The following is a 12473-nucleotide window of genomic DNA, read 5'->3' on the forward strand; positions in this document are numbered from 1 at the left end:
GGGGATTAAAAGAATTGATACAATAGTGCCCAGCACAGAGCGAATAGCTGATATGTTTCAGCTGCTATTATCATCATCATCACCACCGTTACTTGTTTTTAATGGCCTAACAGAAGATATGAGCATGCGAAGGAGACAGCAGGAATATCCAGGGAAATGTATCATTGGAACCAAAAAGGAGAGCTTGATGAGCAGTGTCAAATGTTGCTGAGCAGTCAAGTTTATATCTGAGAAATAGCTATTGGGTTTACTAAGAGGGGGATCACTGGTGAACTTGGCGGAAACATTTTCCAGTGTAGGAGGTGTGGACAAAGTCCAGCTGCACAAACGTGAAATGTGGTGCATGGTTTCCAGGGGTTCTCAGGCAGTATTTATTTAAAACCTAGCCTTTTTTTCCTGAGGTTTCTGCTCCACCTCCGCCCACCAAAATAAAAGAGGCAGTGCAATACCTGATGTGACTGTGAAGCAGACAGTGAGCTTATGGGGACATGAGGATGAGAGAAGAATGGTTCTGCCCTCTAGGAGCTTCCAGGCTAGCGGGGAGCCATTGGACAGGTCCATTTTGATGGGGGAGAAAATGCCTGGGGTTTAGAGGGTAGGAGTGGGCAGGAGGGAAGACTAAGGCACGGCCACATTATGAGTTTCGCGGCCCTGGGCACTTGGGCTTTTGTAGCCCCTTCCTCCATAAAAAATACTTAGTTATATTGTATGACTGCACTGGAATAAAGGTGCACATATTACTATTATATACTACAACATTTTCTTCCACTTAGAAGTTCATTTTTTCCCCTTCTGATTGTAAAATAAATTAAAACATTTTCATAATGGGGCTCTTAGGCACTGTGCCTACAATGCCTAGTGGATGGGTCAGCCCAGGAATAGGGTAATGGGGGATAGGGTGAGAGCTCTGGGTACCTGGGAATGGAGAGGCAAGAAGGAGACAAACCCTAAAGACGCAGTTCTGTTGTACACTGACCCCACATGTAAGGCACATCCCACAGGCCAGCCAGCTCCAGGAAAGGACACATTTGGATGTTGGGAGTTCGGTAGGCTCACGCAGCAGACACCTTTTCATGGAGGAGGAAGAAGCAGTGTCCTTGCTGACAAAACCCCCACTGGGCCAAGAGCTTCACCAGGCAGCTGATGGAAAGAACGAGATGTTGGTTCAGTTGGAACCACCGCACATCGGAGCGCCAGCTGCCTTGTTCTTGTGAAAGCGACACCGTCAGCCCTCTGTCACTAATGTCATTGTTGGGGGGACAGCTTTGGGAGGGGTGGCAAGTGTACCTCCCACAGGTGCGGTACCTGCTTCTGAGAAGTGCTAAGAATGCCATAAGTTGTCAGTTCCCACCACAAAGGGAAAGGGTTTTATCCTGTGGGCTTTCGGGTAAGTGTACATGTGTGGGAGAGAGACGTGGAGTAGGGATGTGGTGCACTGTTGTTTCTGATTAATTCATTTCGTTAAACACTGGTTGTCTACCAAACCAGGAGTGGATGGGGAGTTGGTGATTTAAAGAGCCCAATTCAGATATTTTTCTTTAGAACATGGCCCCATGCATCTGAACCCATTCCGGCCACTAAGCCCAGGAGGTTTGTGTTGGCTTGGAACCAGCAGCACTCACCCTCCCTGTTGCCAGGGTGATTCTCGGGTGGGGAGTGGGACTGGATTCAGTTCCTCTCACACACAAAACAAACCCAGAACCATGGCCCTCCCTAAGTCCCCTCCACAGCCCCCACCCGTCTCCCCACTCCTCTCATCTCCACCCTGCCCCACCTCGTGAGTTTTCCATCTCTTGGCCTTTGTTTGTTTCTGCTTTTGTCAGTCTCTTTCCTCTGGATGGGTTTCTATTTATTTCCGAACTGTCTGGGGCTGTGCACCATGGAGACAGTGTCCCTGGCTGCCCCTAGCTCTGATCTGGTTAGAATAAGCCCCTCTCCTTTGCATGCATCTCCAACTTGACAATAGAAACGTCCAAAACAAATCACGACATTCTGAAGCAAGATAGAAACCACCATCTCCACCTCCTCCTGCTGGCATTCTTGTCCACCTGGAAAGGGCTTCTAGCAAATTTCCAGTGTTCCCCTGTAGTGTCTCAATAGTGCAGCCCTGAGAAGGAGAAGCAACATTTATTGAATACCTACTGTATACCAGCTACTTGGTGTTAAAAATCTGGTGGTGAAGACAATGTTTCCTGAATTAAAATTCAACTGCAAACTATTTAAGGGCAGGGCCCAGGTTCATATACCCAAGTATCTAAAATATAGTGGATACTCAAGAACATTTTTTTGAGTGGATAAATGTATGAAAGGATGCAAGAAACATCTCTGCCATAGTAGAAGGTAATGATTGAACATCAGCAAAGGGGATTGAAGTTGAGAAAAAAATGCCTTGGCAAGACAGTGTGGGTAGATGAGAGTGTCAGAGAAGGTTGTAGACATCTGTTGCTCGATTTCAGCAAGTTCCATCTGCTTTCTGTCACCAGAAGTACCTTTGGGAGTAGTGAGGGGGGTGGGTGGCACAGAGCCTTTTGTTCACTGAAAATGCATATGGTCCTGAGAGAGATTAAATTATTGATTTGATGCTTATTCATGCACACATGCAAATGACTGATGACAGAGCCCTTCCTAAGGACAGGGTTTAGTAGTTGGGGGTGGTGGTGGTAGGAAAGAAACCACTGGAGATTCAAGGATGAGAGGCGCTTTCACCAGGTGAGGGGGTGGGAGGAGAAAAAGAAGGCTGGGGCCACCAGAGTCAAACTCTCAATACCCATTTGGCCCATGGAAGACCTCTGGAAAAAAACATGGGGTGCTGACAGAGCCTTCTACCACTGACACCATTGGTCAGTTCAATCAAACCGCCCCCTGGTGGGGCAGGAAGGAGACAAGGCCAGCCTGAATTCCAGGAAGTATGGATTGCAGACTGGTTTGAAGATGTTTTACTGTTCTTAAGCCAGTACAGTCTGTACCAAATGGGCCCATAACACATTGCCTATCAGAAGGCTGTAGGGATTTAAAACCAGCACATCAACTATATTTTTAGCGGGCTTGAGAATGCTTGAAAAGTATTTGTCATCTTAGTTCTTTGACCATTGATTTCCTTTGGATGATCTCTTGTTCGTGTTGCCCACAGTCCATTCACCTTCCTGGTACCATACGTACCCCAGCTTCCCTCTGCGAAACCAACCTCTTTTCCACTCTCATTTAGATCTTGGTAAAGCTGACTGCCCCTTCTATCCACACGCTCTAGAGGGTGGAGTAGTGGCTCAGACTCAATGATTGGTTCAGACACGGGCACGTGACCCAGAGTCTACAAGGAGATTTTTGCTGGGGCTGCTGGGAAAGAGGCACATGCATTCCCCCTGGTCCTCAATGTGAGAAGCTGGCTGTGCTGCTGCTTATTGCTGCCATGTGAAGCCTCAGACTGACACCAACACGGTGGAAAGCAGAGCCAAGAGAGGAAGAGAAGCTGAGCCCTGATGATGTTTGAGTACTGACTCCAGTCATGCCTAAAGCCAGACTTCTCACTTATGTGACCAATAAATTCCTTTTTGTTTAACAGTTTAAATTGGACCTTGTGGGGAATAAAACAGGGAGGGGTCCTTAACTGATACCCTTTGTCATCCTGGCATTTCATTATTTTTGGTGTAAACCCTTTGTTAAATGTAGAGGGATGTGAATTCCAAATGAATGAGTTGGGATTGATGAAGTTTGTCCTGGCCCCTGGACTATCCCCACAAGGCCCTCAAACCTGGGCAAAATGAGAGATGGGCAAAACACACAAAACCCCCACCATGTTCTGGGGACTTCTGTGGCCTCAGCATCAAGGTGCCTCCTTGGGTCAGCTTGGACTTGTCTGCAGAAAGGGGCCCCCAGGGCATTCTGAGATCTGCGAGCAGCCGTGGGTAGATGTGAGCAGCATAGGGGTTATAAGCTACACTGGAAGGTCCTGGCCCTCAGGAAGACCAGAGGTTGGGTCTACACCAATAGAAAGATTGAGAGAGAAAGGGGCTACCATTTATCACGTGCCTCCTGCATGATGGGCATATTGAAAGAATTATCTCCTTTCATCCTCACAATATCCTCGTGAGGCAGATACTATAATAGTTATTTTACTAGAGAAGAAATAGGCTTGGAGAAGTGACTTGCCCAAGGCGAAAAGGCCTGTAAAAGGCAGCAACTAAGCTGACTCTAGATCTGGAATAATAAGGAAGGCCGGCAAGTGCAAGGCCACGGCTAGAGGGGCTGCCTGAGCAAAAAGGATCTGGGCCAGTGGTGTAGGGAGGCTGGAGTGGGCCAGGGGATGCAAACATCATGCAAAATGAGCTCCTTTCCCAGGCTAAGGCCATTAAGGCAGTTAGCTCTGCCGTGTCTCATAAGCAAGGGGCACCTGGGATGCTGTGAGTGGGACCATGGGAAATCTTCCCTCACGCCCACACTATTAACAAGAGCTCTGGACTCCGCTCCATTCACCTTTCCAGCCCCTTCACGGCAGACCCAGGAGGTAAGCTCAGAGGTGCACGTGACACTGAATGTGGGGCAGGGAGGGGCAGCTCCTCCTTGGCATCCCCCCTCCCCATCTGTTTAGAGCTCGGGCCATCAGCCTGCTCTGATTAAGTTGACTTTTTCAAGCCCTCACATCCAGGAGCTGCCAGCAGCCAAATCCCCCTGATTGTCTGAGATGTTCCCAACATCAGAGAATAAACAGTCTCCCCTGTCCAGCCAGCTGTGCCGAGCAGCATTCCTGTCTCCCTGCCCGGCTGGGTGGGGCTGCAGCCCTGTGTCCACCTCCAGCAGAGGCCTAGGGGACATGGTGAGTGGGTGGAAGGGAGAGGAGAGGTCGCCGTCTGTCTCCAGACCACATAGGACATTCCCTCCCCTGAGTTCCCATTTCGCCCCAGTGCCAGGCATCTCAGCCTCAAGCCACTCCCTACACAGCTCTGTAATTATGACTGTGTGACTTAAGAGGAGGCCCACACCAGGCTGCTGTACCTGAGGTCAAGCCCCTTCACCTTTGCCCAGGGGCTACCTGGAAAATTTGAGACTCCTGCATCCTTCTAGCTAGCTCTGAAGTGATCACACCCAAATGGCTCATTTTAGAGAGGCGGACACCCTGAGTCAGCAGGAGAAGCGGGACTAGACCCCAGGCCTTTCATTGCTGTCCACTGCCTCGGGATACTGTGGGTGCTGTGGCTAGAATGACGTTAGGGGCTCTGAGTGAGAGGGCGGCCCATGTTTTTGCAGAGGAGCAGAGGTGTTTTCATCCTATGCCTGTTTTGGAGATCAGGCTTGAGGCCACGCGGTTTCCTGCGGAAGCAAGCCTTCTGGAAAAGCGCTGTTCACCAGCTCCTCCTAAATCATCTTGTTGGGAGCAGAGCTGGGGCAGCAGGACCTGAGTGGTGTTCTACATTGTCCAGAGTCCAGCGCCCAGTCTGCGCTTGGCCAGGCCATGGGAGGCAGCCTGGGAAGGAGGGCAGAGTGTTTGGGAAGGCGGGGCCCCCCAGCACACACCGTGCGCTTTTCTGCCCTAGCACTCTGGTCGGAAACTGCGGGGGAGGAGAGAGAGCAGCCTTTCTCAGCCAGTGTGCAAAAGAAATTCCTCCAGGAACCCTTCTGGCTGGCAATAGCCCAGGCGCGGGGGTGAGGCAGACAGTGTGGGAGCCCGGGGCGGCCCAGGGGTCTCTGTGGACAGGTGTCTCACTCCCCATCTGTCTCAGGCCTCCAGCCTGGTCTCTATCTAGCTGTGTGTATCAGTGTGGATTCATGCGACTGTTCTGAGTTTGTAAGTGTAGGCAGCTGCATTTCTGGTTGGAGCTGGGTTTCTTGGTGGGAAAGTGTGTATGTACATGTTTGCCTGCATATGTTTGTGTCCACTTCTGTGTAAACTCACGTCTGTGAGCCTCTGTATCTTTGCATGGATGAGTGGGTCTATGCCTGCTTACACGTGTCAAGGTAGTACGCATGTGAGCATTTAGGTTATTTTGGTGTAAACAGTACCTGTCTTTCTAGCTGTAAGTTTCAGTGTGTGTGTCTCTGGGAGCATGGGCATATACTGATTAATAACTTGTCAGTGTGTCCCTGAAAGCATGTATGCCTGTCTATTTACATTTGTGCAGCAGCATTCATTCACACATTCATTGATTCATTCAAAAAGTGATTTGCTCATTTGCCAACAGGAATCTTTTCAGTGCTCACTCTGTGACTGGCCCCACATTGGGAATTTAGAGAGATGTCCAGGGCAGCTCCTAACATTTTTAAGACCCAGGGCAAGAGTACAAATGAAGGCTTATATTCTTGTGTCCAAATATTTAAATAGTATATGTCAAAACAACAAACTGTTAAGGAAAATACTCAATCCTAATAACCCAGAGAGCTGGGTTTGATTTTGAATTCCCAGCTCCTCTGAATTCTATGCTGGAACTTAGCAGCACGGCCGCTTTGTTCCACTTCCTGGCTCTGTCCTTGCACACGTGTGTTACTCCTCACACGTGTCCAAACTACATACATGCATCCACAAACAGCTGCCCCTTGGCCACTCTGGACTTAGGAGTGCCACACTATTGACAAAGTCTGCCCAAATGGCTCCAAGAGGGAATCATGGAGTCCCACGTACCTGATTGGGAACCCAAGAGGAGGGTGTGGGCTTCTGGTGGGCCCATTCCCTTGGTCTCAGGGAATTCTCACTCTAGGGTGGAGTGTAGCCATCTAAAGGGTGGGCCCAGGGTAAGGGCCCTTTTTGCCTGTTTCCACGTGGAACTTGCAATCTGAAAAGGAACCTCAGCACGTAAAGAGAGGAGAACAATACAATATATGGATGTAGTGCCTGTGTGTGTATTTTTGCTTGTGTATCCAGGTCTCTGCATGTCTGCCTGTGTGGATATCTGGATGTGTCTATGTGTGTGTTTCTCTGCTTGTTCACCTTTGTCTGTCTTGTTGCCTAGAGAGCAAAGCCCGTGGCTCTCCTCCCACCCTTCTCTCACCTGGGTTGATTTAGGACTATGAGACAGGCTGAGGTGGTGGTAGGGGGGGCACTGAGCTGAGTCCCAGCCACTGTTCTGTGCTCAGTTTAGACTCACTCTGTGATCTGGCCTTAGTTTCCTCATCTGCAGAATGGAGGGGCTAGATCACCATGCATTTAACTTACAGGCGTTGCTTGATTTACACAAGGAGTGTGATTGATTTCCTGAGTGGATTACTTTCTAGAAGTCAAACTGAGATATGCCTAATTGTAGAAGCTCTGGGATTAGACAGAACTGGGTTTGAATCCCAGATCTGCCATATACAAGCTGTGTCTCTTCTAGAGTTACTTAATCTCCCTCAGAGTTGTGAGGATTCAATAAGATAATGTGTGTCAAGTTTTGCCTATCATGCCAGGCTCACAGATATTCAATAAATATTAGCTTCTGTCCTTATCTAGGGCGTTTCCAACTTTCGAACCTTATAAATTCTGGGTTCAGTAGACATGTTGACTAATTGAAATCATTGGAACCACATGTTTAGGGAGTTCTGGCCCTGTCTTGGCTGGGGTTGGGGGGTGAGGACAGTTGGGTGAGAAAATCTGGCCATTTTTTTAGTGGCTTCTCAGAAGCTGCCAAGTCAGATCTGTGTGTGAGACGCTCCCTCTACCTCATTCTCCGATAGGGACCCTTGACATTTTCTCAGTCTTATGTAAGCACTGTGAAAAACAGGTTCAATGCCCTCCTCTGACCTGGTTTTGCCCCTGAGCCCCTCCTTGGTGCCGCAGGACGCTGAGCTAAGTAGGATGAGGACACAGGACAGAGCTGAGTCAGATAAGACCTCAGGCTCCCCGACGTGTCTGGGCCTGCCTGACCAGCCCATATAGCGGGCAGATCCAGCTATGCAGAAGGCACCTGTCTCAATGATTGATCTTCCTGGGAGTGAATTGCTCTGCTTCTGGCACAGATGGCCTTAGGAACCTGGAGCCCTGGGGAGATTGAGGAGACATCCATGCCCTCGTCCCCTCAAGGCCCCTGGAACAGCTGAGTCCCAGCAGGAAGAACATGAAGAGAGTGGGGAGGGCTGGTGATAGCCCCTCTCAACCAGGACTGTTGGGGGTGACCATCTTGGGAATCTACCGGAGCCTGTGGAAACTGGTGGTTCTTGGGCTCTCCTGAAATATCCCTGACCTGGAGGGAAGGAGGGAGGGCCTAGAGCCTAGCCAGGGTGCTGAGTTGGGAAATGCTCTGAGTATGAGCTCAGGGTGGCTGAGGCCCTGAGAGAGGCAGCAGAGCGTCTGCCTTGGGGTCATGCCGGGCATCCCTTTGACCCCCACCCTCAACACCCACATGCGCGAGTGAGAATTGGTTTGATGATCTCCCAGCTCCAAGGATTACTGGAAAGGTAGGAGCAACTTCACCCGCAAAAGGCTCTTTTGGGGGTCATTGTGATCTCTCCCCACCATCTCTAGGCTGCTCTATTTGGGATCAGAACTGGGAATTTTCCTCTTGAAAAAAAATTCAAAGCAAGGGAGCAAGTGGTGGGTTGAGGCCAAAATAATGTGTTTAAGGAAATTTCTGCTTCATGCTGGCTAGAACAGGGAATGTCTGGTCAAAGAGCTGCTGACGGCCAGGGTCTCTGTAAGTAAACAGACTGCCTCCGATGGCCTCCCTGAGCTCATTTCCCTCAGCAATGTGCGAGGAAGATGATGTCACCAGAGCAGGGCCTCCTGGTCATGGAGTTTGTCATTGAGCAGGATGGAGGCTCAGTGATTGCCGGCAGCCTGGGTGCTCCTGCCTGGTTATTGCAAACAGCTGCTTCCTACACAAGTGACTCTGACACTTTCCTATACATAGTCATCTATAATGGGACTCTCGCCACATCCATGACCCCATAGCCAAGGGTGTTCCTGGGGAAGCCTGAGATTAACTGTGAAGTTGCCAGCATCCATGCAAGTCCTCCTCATGTCTATGGAGAGGGCCACCTAGGCTGGGTCCAGTTGCAAGTAGTCGTCCCTGGAGGTACAGACCCATGTCTTGCCCCCATGCAGAGCCAGCAGTGGCAACGTGCACCAGAGTCTGTCTCCTGGGGCAGGCAGCCAGGACCAGTGGGGGAGTTTCCATGAGCAGAGGGCACAAGGTCAGGGGTGGATGGGCGCTGGGGTAGGGAAGAAGCCACAAAGCTCTCTCTGTGTCTCCTGCACAGGCTCTTCCTGAGTACGGAAGTTGCCAGGTTAAGACTTTTATGGGGTTTGGAAGCCCTACAGCAGAGTGGCTGAGGAGCAGCTGCCAGAGGTTGGGCCAGGCTCTGCAGCCTCCCCCTCTTCACCCTATACCACCCCCACTTCACTTCCTGGCAGGGCAATGGGGAACAGTGAGCCTCCAAGCAGACAGGTAGCTAGAAGCTTCTTGGGGGTGTGCCTCAGCCTTTCACTTCTTTGTGTCCCCCAGAATTCTGGGCTCACTTCACAGGGCACTCATCAGTCACACAGACCCACCCCACAGAGCAACCAGACCACTCAATGCCTGCCTGACCTACTCTAGGCTGACTGAAAACCTCAGATTGACCAGTAGGCTCACAGAAGACCCACTGCCTGCCTCATGTGCAGCCTGACCGACCAATAGGCCAACCCACTAATTTAGTCTACTTATTCAAAAAAATAGTAATTGAACATCACATTTGTGCCAGGTCATATGCTGGGTGCAGGGGATATAGCAGTGAACAAGATAGACAAGATGCCCGCTCTTAGAGAGCTGACAATAAGCAAACAAAACAACGACAGCGTGTGGTTATATATTATGAAGGAAATAAACAGGACTCCGTGGGAGAGAGTATCCAGCAGGCCCAGTTGAGGTAATGATCAGGGAAAATCTCTCTGACACATAAATCTGAGACCTGGGCAATGAGAATGAGAAAAAAACAAAACAAAAAAAAAATAGCACAAATAAAACCATGCAAAGTGCCTGTGGAAGTGCTTTCCAGATAGAGGGAAAAGCAATGCCAAGGTCTTGAGTTGGGGAAGAGCTTGGCATAATCTTGGAATAACCAGAAGAGCAATGCGACTGGGACGCAGTAAGGGAGGGAAAGGTGACATGTAGATGAGGTTGCAGAGGTGGGCAAGAGCAGACCACAGAGGGCCTTGTTAGCCACAGTAAGGATTTAGGTTGGTGATCCTGAGGGCTTTAAGCAAATGAGAAGAGTCTGGGTGGAGACAAAATTTGGAAGGTATTAGCAAAATAATGGCATTTTAAAGCCAAATGAATGGATGAGATCACAGAGGGAGAGAGAATAGACAAAGGAGAGGTCTGAGAGCTGAGCCTAGGGTATTCCATCACTTAGAGGTCCCTTGAAGGAGCCGGTAAAGCTCATCAGGAAGGAACAACTGGAGAAGTGCCCAAATGTATTAATTTCCTATGGTTGCTGTAACAAATTACCACAAATTGGGTGGCTTAAAACAGACAGAAATTTATTCTTTCACAGCTCTGGAGGCCAGAAGTTCAAAATCAGATCACTAGGCTGAAATCAAAGTGTCAGCAGGATTGCAGTCTCGGGAATAATCTGTTCTTTGACTCTTCCAGTTTCTGGCAGCTGTTGGCATTCCTTGACTGGTAGCCACATCACTCCAATCTCCATGTCCACAGTCACATTACTTCCTCCTCTTCTGTCCATGTCAAATCTCCCTCTGCCTCACCCTTATAAGGACATTTGTCATAGGATTCTGGGTCCACCCAGACAATTCAGGAGATCTCCTCATCTCCAGATCCTTAACTTAATTACACTCATGAAGACCTTTTTGTTTTTTCCCCCACAGGTTCTGGGGATTGGGATGTGAACATATATTTTTTGGGGTCACAATTCAACCGACTACACCAACTGACTTATAGACTAAAGGAGAGACTAATTGAGTGATGCAAGATGACAGGAATTCCTGTGCCTGGGAAGAGGGACTGAGGAGGTCAGTGTACATTGCAAGAGTCCAGTCTGGAGATATAGGACCCAGGCTGCTGCTGGCTTAAGCGAGTGTGTGGGAGAGTCTCATGGACAGGGGAAGTACTGCAGACAGACTGGAATCTCCCAGCTCTGCCGGTCCTGACTCAGCATCTGGCAGAGGCCATCCACACAGCAGCCAAAGTGATCTTTAGAATGCAGATCTGTTCATATCACTCTCCAGTGAGTGACCCTTCAACAGCTTCCCTCAACTTTTAGGCCAAAGACCAATATCATCACCTGGATTACAAAATCTGGGGTCCTGGTCCCAGCCTAACTCTGCAGCTTTGTCTCCATCTCCCTCCTGTGCTATTTGCCTCCAGACACACTGGCTGCCTCTCAGGTCATGTTTTCTCCTGCCCTAGGGCCATGGCCTGTTGTTCCCTCTGCCAAGAAGGCTCTTCTTCAACCCACTTCACAGAGTTAGCATCCACTTATGTCTCAGCTCTCAACGCAGATGTCTCTTCTTGAGGGAATTCTTCTTTGGGTGCCTGGTCCAGATCACACAAATGTGTAATATAATTTCTCATGGCTTCCTTTCCTCATCTTCCACAGCACTATCAAAGTTTACAATTGTGTACATATTTGTAATAGTATTTTTCTCCACCACTAAACCATAAGGTCAGGGTTTGTATGACCTACCACTCTGTCCCAAGTGCCTCATCCAGTGCTTGGCACACAGAAGGGGTATGTGGTGATTTTAAAACATGTCTGCAAAAACATGTCTTCCCATCAAGACACAGAGTTTAATTGACCTCCCTTTAAATATGGGCTGGTTGAATGACTTGCCTCTAGTTAACAGAATGTGGTAGAAATGATGTTGTTGAAATCATAAAAGGTAATATGGCTTCCTCCTGGCCTGCTCTGTTTTTGGATGTTCCCTTTCAGAACCCAGATGCCGTGCTGTGAGGATGCCCAGGCCACATAGAGAGGCCACATGTAGGTATTTCAGCCAAAAGCCCCACTGAGAATTTAGCCTACAGCCAGCATCAACTGCCAGACATGCACTGAGGAAGGCTTTGAGATGATTCCAGCCTCAGCTGCCATCTGACTGGAACCATATGAGAGACCCTGAGCAAGAATTACCTAGTTGAGCCCAGTTACTCCGAGAACTGTGAGGGATAAAAGTAAATGATTGCTATTATTATATAAACCACTAAGTTTTGGTTTGATTTGTTATGTAATGGTAAATAGCTGGAACACAGTCCACCCAATAAATACTTATTGAATGAATAAGTGGAGAGGTCTGGTTGAAGGAATATTGCCTGTTCTTTAGCTCTGTGAAAGTTTTAGTTGGCAACTCTTAGTTTCTCTTTCCCCAAGAGGTCCTGGAGACCCTGGAAATCCCAATTCACAAACTCAAAGGCCTGTACTCCTCATACTCACCCAAGGGGAGATAAGCTTATGGAAACTCTCTGCGCTGGGCAGAGAACATGGTGAGGCCATCAAAAGTTAGCTCTGGCAGGAACCTCAGAGACTATTTATGTCATTGGGGGTTCTTAAACTCCAGCATAGTTTCCGGGTCTCAAAAA

This window comes from Rhinolophus sinicus, linkage group LG03 (assembly GCF_036562045.2).
Source record: "Rhinolophus sinicus isolate RSC01 linkage group LG03, ASM3656204v1, whole genome shotgun sequence".
NCBI lineage: Eukaryota > Metazoa > Chordata > Mammalia > Chiroptera > Rhinolophidae > Rhinolophus > Rhinolophus sinicus.